Below are 11,166 nucleotides of genomic sequence, written 5' to 3' on the forward strand. Positions count from 1 at the left end.
GAATGCAGATGGGAGGACTCTTCCCCACCCCCCCCGTCATGGAACTGCTCCATAGAGGTTAGTTCAGCCCAGTGGCTGAATTAACTGCTACAGGCTCTTCTGTAGCCCCAGACTTGAGGGGCAAGTTGTAAGGATTTGCATTGGAGTAGATCCTCCTGGCCCTTGCACCACCTTGGCCCTTGTGCACATTTAGATGGGAAGTTCACATGAAGCAGAGCTCTGCATTGCACAGGAGATATGCAGCCCCAATGTGCCACTCTTCACAACCAGGCCTTCCTCCTCCCCCACTTTGTACAGGTGCTGCTGTCTTGGGAGCTTCCATGGCCACAGAAGAAGGGCTGTGGGGTAGGGGGGAAGGCTAATTTCCCAATCATGGGCCAGCAATAAATTATTACTCTCTGGAACAAGCAGGGGAAGGAAGTGTGACTCAGAGACCCACCTTTGAGTCACAAAGCATCCTTGCACTGCTCAAAAGTTGTTGGAGTTTACACATCACCTCTTGCTCAGGGCTGTCCCTAAAGTCACACTCTAACATTTGTGTCAGATAGTTGTACACTGTTGAATAGCTGCAGTATTTTGCCCCAGAGATGGCTGTACTGCAAAGGTGGACACTGATGCCTGTGTATATAGTTTCTACAGCCATCAGAATAGCACTTTGGGAGTCATTTGGATGCAAGGCATTAGAAGTGCAGGATCAGTATCATTGAAGAGTTCTTTTGCTAGCAAATGGTCTGTATGAAACAACAAAACAATAGAGACTATAATGGAAATGCATAGATATTCCCTGGAAACGCATTACATTTAACTCATAGAGGCTATTCTATAAATTGATATACAGTAGTGTCCCGGGGTACCTCTATTTATGTCAGGAGCAGTTCTGGTTAAGCTGTAAGGACTACAAAGTGAAGCTGGGTAACATTGCCATGGCTGAATTGAGAACAAGACACCCAGTGGTGAATAAAGGCAGGATGATAATCTTTCATGTGATGATGGTAAAGAATCACAAGAAGATACTATGGTATTGGTTAAGGCAAGGAAAAAGTAAGGAACACAGTATTATCCGTAAACCTCCTTCCTTCTCATTCTCTGAACAAGAACTTCCTCTGAGGCTCCTGGGCTGTCCAGCCCAAGGGAAAAAGAACTCTGAAAATATTCTTAAGAATCATTTCCTAGTACAGTAGCTATTAAGTGTTGAGCAGGTCCCTCTCAAAAGAAGGAAAAGAACTGTATAATATATTTATGTAGCAGGATGTAAAATATAGTAATTTATATGAAAACTTATTTCTGATAAGGATCAGAAACCAGGCAGTTATTGTTTTATAGTCTGGATGGCTGTTACTGATAGTACAGAAAAGCTAGATTCTCCTGTTCATTCTGATTGAAATCTTCCACATTCTAGCATTGTATGTGCTGCTGCTCGTCTTATTTTATACCTTATAATATTTCAGTGATGAATTTTGTTATCCAGTTCTTTTTAAAAAAACAACCAAACCTTAAACAAACATGCTTATTTGTGAAACTGAAAATAGATCTGTGACTCGAAGGAAAGACTGAGACTCGGATTAGTCTATTGTTCTTCTGAAAAGTTCAGGGTTAACATTTATAAAGCTAAACAGTTTGTACCGACTGAACCAGAAAATAGGCAGAGATTTTTCTGAAGATTCTGCTTAAAATAATTTGACTTTTTTTAAACAAAAACTTAGTGTTTTGTTTGTTTTAATTTGGGAATTTTTTTAAACCAAAAAGGGAGGGCTGCAAATTGAAAGATTATTTTAAACAATTTAAAATAGTCAATTATGACAACCACCTGACTTACCCAGAAATAGCCAAGTGCCTAGGCATTACAACAATTATTTTATTTAAAAGTGCTCCTCCACTACTTTTAAGTTTGTAGCCTTTTCATTGATTTAAACTGAATTTAGTAATTTTGTATTAAACCACCATGGGTTCAGCTCCTGTTGCTACAGTTTTAAGATCAACACAGTGAAAATTATCTCTGCTACTTTTCTCAAATTTGAAGACTCTAGGAACAGATGAAGTCTAAGGATAGCGACCACAAACATGATCACAAGTACAAAGTCTTATCTGAACTACAAGTTTTAGTAAAGCAATATGTGAATATATATAAATCCTAGAAAAACACATGCAATGGCATAGATTATAGTCATATTCACATCCTCAAAGATATTCTAGGGTCCAACGGACCTCTCAATAGACTATCATCAATAGAGGGAGGGTTCCTGCTGGGGTTTCCTGTGGGGGTCTTCCCACTTTTACCCCAATAGGGTAACTCTTTTATATTATTGTTCTGACCACATCTAACACCTATACATATGCATAATGTTTTCAAACCTCTTTTTCCTTATCTGTACTTCCATGCCCCACAAATCTGGGGTGTTCCATTTTTCATAGTTTGTTTTTAGTTCCCCTTATTCTCATTAGCATCTACACACAACATATATCCTGCGGTCAGGACAGACCTTTCCATGATGTTACAATCAGGTGTCTCGTGATCTTGGACAATACTTTGCGGTTTATTGCAATCTAGGTTTTTGTGTAACACTACCTATTGACACATCTTATGCAGTAATCTTGTGACATTGCTGTCATAGGGTTATTCCTAGGTCACTCACTCATAGACTCATAGACTTTAGGGTCAGAAGGGACCAATGTGATCATCTAGTCTGACCTCCTGCACAAAGCAGGCCACAGAACCCTTACCCATCCACTTCTATAACAAACCCCTAACCTATGTCCGAGTTATTGAAGTCTTCAAATTGTGGTTTGAAGACCTCAAGCTGCAGAGAATCCACTAGCAAGTGACCCGTGCCCCACGCTGCGGAGGAAGGCAAAGAACCTCCAGGACCTCTGCCAATCTGCCCTGGAGGAAAATTCCTTCCCGACCCCAAATATGGTGATCAGTTAAACCCTGAGCATGTGGGCAAGACTCACCAGCCAGCACTCAGGAAAGAATTCTCTGCAGTAACTCAGATCCCATCCCATCCCACATCCCATCACCGACCACTGGGCATACTTATCTGCTGGTAATCAAAGATCCATTGCCAAAATTAAGCTATCCCATCATACCATCCCTTCCATAAACTTATCAAGCTTAGTCTTAAAGCCAGATATGTCTTTTGCCCCCACTACTCCCCTTGGAAGGCTGTTCCAGAACTTCACTCCTCCAATGGTTAGAAACCTTCGTCTAATTTCAAGTCTAAACTTCCTAGTGTCCAGTTTATACCCATTCGTTCTTGTGTCTACATTGGTACTAAGCTTAAATAATTCCTCTCCCTCCCTAATATTAATCCCTCTGATATATTTATAAAGAAAAAGCATATCCCCCCTCAGCCTTCTTTTGGCTAAACTAAACAAGCCAAGCTCTTTGAGTCTCCTTTCATATGACAAGTTTTCCATTCCTCGGATCATCCTAGTAGCCCGTCTCTGAACCTGTTCCAGTTTGAATTCATCCTTCTTAAACATGGGAGACCAGAACTGCACACAGTATTCCAGGTGAGGTCTCACCAGCGCCTCGCACACTGCTTTGCTGTTACCACTCAACATGACAGTAGGTGGCACCACACATCCAACTGAGTCACCTGAGTGCTTTACCTAAGCCATTTATGGACCAACAATAAAGGCACCAGCCAATTTCCCAGCTCCCCTTGCACCCCCTACTGGAGTAAAAACCTTCCTGCACTGCACAGGGGTCTGCTCAATGTGGGAAAGGTATGCAACAGCCCTTGTTACCGGAACTAAGATTTCCAAACACTTCACTCAAAACACACTAGTTAAGACAAAACACAAAACAGATTTATTAACTACAGAAAGATCTCAAAAGATAACAAACAGATCAAAGCCAGCTACCCAGGCAATCAAACAAAACCGCAATCCAAGTCTCACACAAACTAGATAGGATTTGGTCCAGCAACATCTCACCCTGACTGATCATCCAAATTTTAGCTTCTTTAAACAGGTATTTCTTCTTTCCCTTCTGAGATCTCCTTCCCTAGCTCGGTCTTTGCTCCTCCAGTGTTTCCAGCTGTTGTCTTGTAGGGGAGTGAGTCCCAGTCATGATGTCACTTCCCTCTTATATAGTTTTTCCACAGGGCAGGAACCCCTTTGTTCCAAGCCAGGCCCCCAGCCCAGTCTGTGGAAAAGCACAGGAACCAAAATGGAGCTCAGCATCATGTGGGCTGGTGACATGCTCCTACAAGCCTCCCCGAGCAGTCATTATTCATAGACTGGCCAAAGCATTCCCAAGCAATCCTAAGCCTATGGCTTAGTAACTTAAATCTATTTAGCATATGTCAATTACATATGGACTAGCATATGAATTGACCATAACATCACATAATAGAATGATAAATGGATGATAAAGTGAAGTAATTGGCTATAAGGTGGTACTTCCGGGACATTATTAATTAAAAATTAATTCAGACACTACACTCTGAAGGAATGTGCTGGCATTTATATTGGACACTGTGACCTCACAATGCAAATGGCATGACATCAACCCTGACCATTTGTAGCCTCTATTTCAATCTGCTTCTTCTGAGCAGAATTTAAAAAGAAGCAGCTGTTAAAATGTAGGCCAGGTAATCAAATAACCAGTCCCATATGGGTAGGCAGATGCTTTACCTCCACATGTTGAAATACTATATTAGGGCCCAAGACTTACACATGTACTTGTCTGTATGTCGTTGAAAAGTCAGTGTGTAATTCTAAAAGCACAATATATTACATAATCGTCCCATGAAGTCTATGGGACTATTTGCTACCTGAAAGTTAAGCATGTATGTAAGTCCTTGTGGGATTGGGGCCAAATAAGCCAAACTGGATAGGTCTACAATAGCTCTAAACCAAGTAAAAGATTTAACATTAATATAGTCTTCTGTATATAAAAAGCTGCCATTTCCTTAGATTTCTTTTTTACTATATAATATTTACAAGACAAATTACTGCATTTCCAGACTTTTGGAAAATCTGTAATCATAGATTTTTTTTCCATAGGCATATTTTAATATCCTAAGGGTCAAATCTGAAAGAAATAGGCATCTAAATTGCACGCACAAAATATATGAATGTACACTAAAACAAATGCTTGATTATATTCTCACAATTACAATTGTGCACACAATAGGTATCTTTAATTACCTGTTTGCATATTCATATGAATATTTTGTAGGTGATTCTTAGTTGACTGTTCTTATTTACGCTTAGGTCTGAAAAGTATTGTCTATAGAGTCGATATTTTAACTGTTAATTTGTTGCATAAATATTTTATTTTAATATCATTTATATATTTTTACATTTTCCAAAACATTTTAACCCCTCTCAAAATGATAATTTCAGCTATGAGATGGTGCTGAGGAAACCAGACCAGCACTATGTGCTTTTATTATGCAATATATATTGTCTTAAGTACACATGTATTCCTGAAAGTCTCACTGCATGCCATACAGATATGTCAAGAATAGTAGCAAGAGCCTGGAATGTGTGAGTCTTCATTTCCTTAGTTCAGGTTTCCTTGCATCCAATAATGCTACATATCTAGTAAATGGCAAACAACAAGAGACATAGTGAAAGAGAAAGGGATGCATTGTTTGGGTTTGAGAGTCATCAATCATATCTTGGCTGACAACCACAAATATAAGAACATGCCAGAAATGCTATAAGAAATCTTGTGGCCTCCTTGACCAATCTATCAAAGCTATCAAGCTCTTGACTCTGTTATAATGAGAGAAATAACTTCTGGCAACACTAACAGACAAAGAAGAAAGTTTCAAATTTCATGGACTTCCAAAGGTTGATCTGACTTCTGAAAGGACTGTAAGTACTAGAGACAACAACATATACAGGCAAAGCAAATGTTAAACTGACTCACTGCATTGATTGGAACCTGATACCCTCTTTGACTGCCCTAATCAAGCTACCAGTTAAGGTGAATGCATGTGAAATCAAGTGTAGCCCAATAGCCCGTCACTTCATGTTAACACACAAGGCTGAAGGAGTGGGGTAGTATGTGATGATTATTCAAAGACACATTGTAAACTTGCTTGATAAATATATTTATTGGAAAGAGGCACAGCAGTCAAACCTTATTACCCTCTAGCCAGTGCTCTCAATTCACCAAAGTACAGTCATGTCCCCCAGCAACAATGCATGCCATGCATTAGCCTGCTATTTATGTGGAACACTGCTTTTATGAAGGCCTCTTATGGTCCTTCCTTTGGTGGTGGAGTCCACTCTCCTTCACTCACACTGTAATGATGGGCACCCTCTGGCAAGTGCCAGAAATCAGACTTCTAAAAACGTTCCTAAAATGAATCCCAACTGGTGAAAACAACAAATTAATGCCACACAGGGATCTTCACCTAGTCCAAGCCCCTGTTGATCCAGGAATGAGGGAGCACTTTCAGTCCTGGTGATACAAGGGCAGAGAGAATCTTTTGTTTTCTTTGGTGATGTCCCCACCCCCAACCAGCTGAAGAGAAAACACTGAAGGGTTCCTGGGGAGTTCTTCTCATCAGAAGGAGGTTTGCTTCAGGGTTGCCTTTGGGGGAAAGAAAGGGCAGAGAGAACAAGAGGAGGATAAACTGGAAATATCTGAGATGGGTCCAGCCAAATCCTTGGAGGTAAAAAGTAACAGAACTGTTATTGCTTTAACAATAGAATGAGAAAGGCATAAAACTCTGCTGTTAACTCCTGATCAATCTCCTAATTCAGTCAAATGAAAGGTTCTTGTCCACTTTGGTGGAAATTAGATCATGCCCAAAGTCACTTGGACACCATTGGCTGCAATTTGGTAAAAGCCTACACAGCATTACTTTAAACCTTACTGGGCTCAGGAACATGCTGTTAGTCCCTCTGTAACAGGGTGCAAACTCACCACTGCTGCGCCTCCTGCTGGCTTGCTCTGGAATTAGCTCATGCAGCTGTGGAGCACTCTCATCAAGTGATGTCTTGGCCATTGTCTGCTCGGCTGTGTTGTCTCCACTGTCAAGACACGCATGGGTCTCTGGACCACCATGTACTCTTCAGGACACCGCCCACCAGCAGTGCCCACTACTCCATTTTCCCCCCTTCTGGGGGTATATCAGCAGTCCTAGTCCACACCTGCCTTCATGGCTACCTGCCACCCCAAAGTCTAGTCCCTTACCTCAGGGACCAGGTGCAGTCCATGGGCCACACTCCCTCATGGCAAGGTGCGGTGCAAGGCGGGAGGGGAGAATCAGACCGGCCCACTACTCTCAGCCCCAGCCAGGGACCTTGAGTGGCAGTAGCTTGCTGCCTTCCTCCACTTCCCATCACTTCCTGCCCTCCCTGGGCCACTTCCCCGTAGCCATAGCACCCACTCAGCCCTTGTTTCAAGGCCTGCAGTCTGGCAGGGTCTGCCAGAGCTCCTACTGCCCTGCTACCCTGCCCAGCACTGCTCTGTCCAGGGTGCCATTCCTTTAGGGTGACAAGATGTCCTGATTTTATAAGGACAGTCCCAATTTTTGTGTCTTTTTCTTATACAGGCTCCTATTACCCCCCATTCCCTGTCCCAATTTTTCATATTTGCTGTCTGGTCACCCTACCCTCCTTCTACCAGGAGCCAGTCCTCCTCCCTTGCTGATCAGGGGGAGACAAATCTTGCCTCTGTGCTGCAGCCTTTATATAGGGCTCAGCCTGGCCCTGACTGGCTGCCCACAGGCCCCTTCTGATTTGCTGCCCATCTGCGCAGCCTCTCTGGCCTACTTTAACCCATTTTCTCCTGGAGTGGGGCAGCCACCCCACTACTCCCTTGTATTCCTGAATACTGAATTTACCTATAAATTATGGGTCTGCAAGGTGCAGAATGACTGGTGCTGAGAAATGCAGAGTGCCCAGAGCTCTGAATGAGACCTATTCCTAATGTACTCTGTTAAAGTGATTCTCCCTGAGGAGCCCTTCAGTGGAGCTTCTTTAGCTGGGCAGAAGGGGTCACCAGAAAGCAAAAAAGTGTTCTTACTTCTCCTGGCTGCATGTAGGGCTGGATGGCAAATTAAAATTCTGATTTTGAAAAATTTAGCAATTTTAAAAATTGGTTTCATTCCAGTGTGGAACACAAAAGAAATCTTTTGCAGAGGAAGTAGAAGAAAGAGAGAGAAATCTATTCTGGACCTGAGAAACCTTCCTGACAAATCAACATTTTTTGCTGAAAATTTCCCAACCGGCTCTAACTACATATGCTCCCTCCTAGCTGGAGTTAGAAGCACTGGGTCACATACAACCCCATGCAGAGAGTCAGCAAAGGGCTATGCATCACTTAAATACTCTATGTTTTGAGAACTTAAGTAGGACCTAAGTGGTACATAGATTGAAGAGATCTTGTGCTGGCCCTGTGCATTAGAGGTATATTTCTCCAACTCAGCACTTCGCAGGATCTGGACCAGAAATCCTCAAATATAAATGAAGACATAAAGATACAAAATGCACTCTGAAAACATTACAGAAATATGAGGATCAACATGACATTTAATTTTTAGAAGTGTCCTGGTTAGCTGCTAAATTACAGCTGAGGAGGAAATGCTTCTGATGATACTGTGCAAAATCAAATAGAAAAGCATTGGTGACAGTTGTGTCAAGTATAGTATCTTGTGCGCTTTCATATTATTCAGGTTGATGTCAAACACAGAGCAAACTATGTAAATGCTGAGCTTTGAGAAACTCTGAGTAAATAAATATGTGCCTACCATACCTCATATATAAAATATTAATATTTTTCGATGCTAATTCTTCCCTACTTGCTTTCTGAAATGATATTTTGACAGCAGAGGTGCTGGCTGCGAAGAAGAGTTAATATTATTGATGCAGACAAGCACTGAAAAGAATAACTAGCCCCTTTTTATTTAATGCTCAATGGAGGGCCATTTTCCTATTTCACAGTGATAATTACAAATGCCAAACTCAGTACGGTACAAACTGCATTTCTCCCGCATTATTGCTTAGTAGTATAGTGCTGGTTGTGATGCAGATCCAAACCCTGAATTCACTGATGTGCTCACAAGTAGTCAAGGATTAGTGTTTCATAAAGAGGGGGTCAACTATGACCAGTTTTAATTGCAAACGGGTGGCCTGAGATAATTTAGAGTGAAATGCTGTGATTTTCTGCCAGCTTTGGAAAGGAAGAAATGTCAATTCTCTGAACAGCCTTATTACTAGTGATGGGAAAACTCCAGTGACAACTAGAATTATCCATCCAGCATTTTGGATCCCTTGCAGTCAGGTGTCTGACCCAAACAAGGAGACAACACTATACCAAGATCAAATGTTCATGCTAGTTGTGTTGGTTCTTTTGATGGCCTTTGACACTGTGAATCATAAAGTACAGCTCAGCCATCTATAGCATGTGACTGGCATGGGTAGAAGGAGCTATGTCAAATTAGCTTAGTGTGGGCATTGGGAAGGTCTACATCATCTTCCAATTAAATGGGTACACTATGTTGTGGGTCTGATTCTCAGGTGCATCATACTTGCTTGTGGGGCAGGGATGGAGAAAGAGGAAACATGGACTTTTAATCTACTTTTGTGCACCACATATTCTGGGGGCTTTCAGGGGCCCGCTCATCTGCTGGTGTAAGTTAGAGCAGCCTCAGGGCTACTTCAGTGTATGCTTTGCTTTCAATGCCCTCCCCGACCCACAGTGGGTCTCTGTTGCATTACAGAGAATACCTGTAATGCAATGGGCCCTAGTTCTGCCTGCAACTCCGTCTATGATGAGGCCTGGGAAATGGGCTGGTGTAAAGCCAGTTCTTCACTAGCCAGGGAGGTCCCCAGCACGAAGGGGGCTGTTTACTACCACTTTAAGGCCTCTTTACACTGCCAGAGCAATGTAAAGGAGTCTCAGTGTAACTGAGAATCAGGCCCTGCAATTCCCACAGTGCCTGAATATAATGGGAATGTGGATGAAGAGCAACTGGCTGGCATTCAGTCCTACCAGGAGGAAGTTGAGGAGAAGGAAAAATGTTTTGAAGAAACAGATATAAAAGGGTCTTCATCTCCCCTGGAGGCATGTCCATCCTGTAATGTGTCAAACATGGTATATGGTCTTGGATCCTCCTTGATTCATTGCTCCTTTTAGATGCTCAGGTAGCATGGCCTTTATGACAGTGATCCACCCATTCCCTCACACTCCTATTAAAGAACAGGGAGGAGAACGGGCACCTCTGGGGATAAATGGTGGTCTTTAATCTTGTAAGGTGTTAGGATAATAAAGTGATACTACTATATAAAAGCCTATCCATAAACAGAGACTCCAAAGGGGATATGGTATATACATTGCTGAGGTCACGACATTGCTGTTACCTCAGTAATTTTGTACGGGGAGTCTTTGGCAAACCAGTAAAGTGCCTGAAACCACTATGCTTATTATTAAAGACAGCCTAGTCAGCAAGCTGTTAAAAGCAAGTCTCAGCTTGACCAAGGCAGGAGAGGAGGGGAATTTAGGGTGCCACCAAAAGGGCAGCTTGAGCCCACGTCCTTCCTCATAAGAATTGAGTTAAAATTGCTGATACATGCATTTTCAAAGAGTAGGATATGCCCCAGGAATGTCTATTGAGGTCTCAAGGCTGCAAGTTCTGGAAAGACTCAAACCTGGTTAATCAATAATTAGAAGGAACCTCTTGCTTGCAACTGCTTACTTAACAAGATTTTTTTAATTACTAATATATAAATAAGAGGAAAAAGCTTGAGACAGGGGGGACTCATTTCGGGACTGGCCTCTGGATGCATCTTCTGTTCCCCAGTGGCAGACGGGCTGCTGCTGTGTCACTTGAGAGCCACACTCAGCTTTGGTAATTATCAAGGGTTGGGGGTGTTTTACTAACATGTTGCAGACATGTGTAAGTGCTTGAGACTTAGTAAAGTTTAGCTTTAAGTGAAAGCACTCTTGTGTTGTCCTGTTTGTGCCAGCCATCTATCAGTCGGACGGCCGTGTCTCCCCTGATTTATTTCCTGACACCTCCTCGCACAGAGTAAAGTTACCAAGAGCTTTCGGTTGAAAGAACTTCGGGTAACAATTTTGCCCAGATTTTCCCTTGCTTGATTTTACCCCTGCTGAAACCCTCTTCCATGCTATCACCTCACCGTGTTCATGTCAGCTCCCTTTCTATGGCTTCCCCAGGCTCCAGCTTTCTGGCT

This window comes from Gopherus evgoodei, chromosome 5, assembly GCF_007399415.2.
Source record: "Gopherus evgoodei ecotype Sinaloan lineage chromosome 5, rGopEvg1_v1.p, whole genome shotgun sequence".
In the NCBI taxonomy this organism is placed as follows: Eukaryota; Metazoa; Chordata; order Testudines; family Testudinidae; genus Gopherus; species Gopherus evgoodei.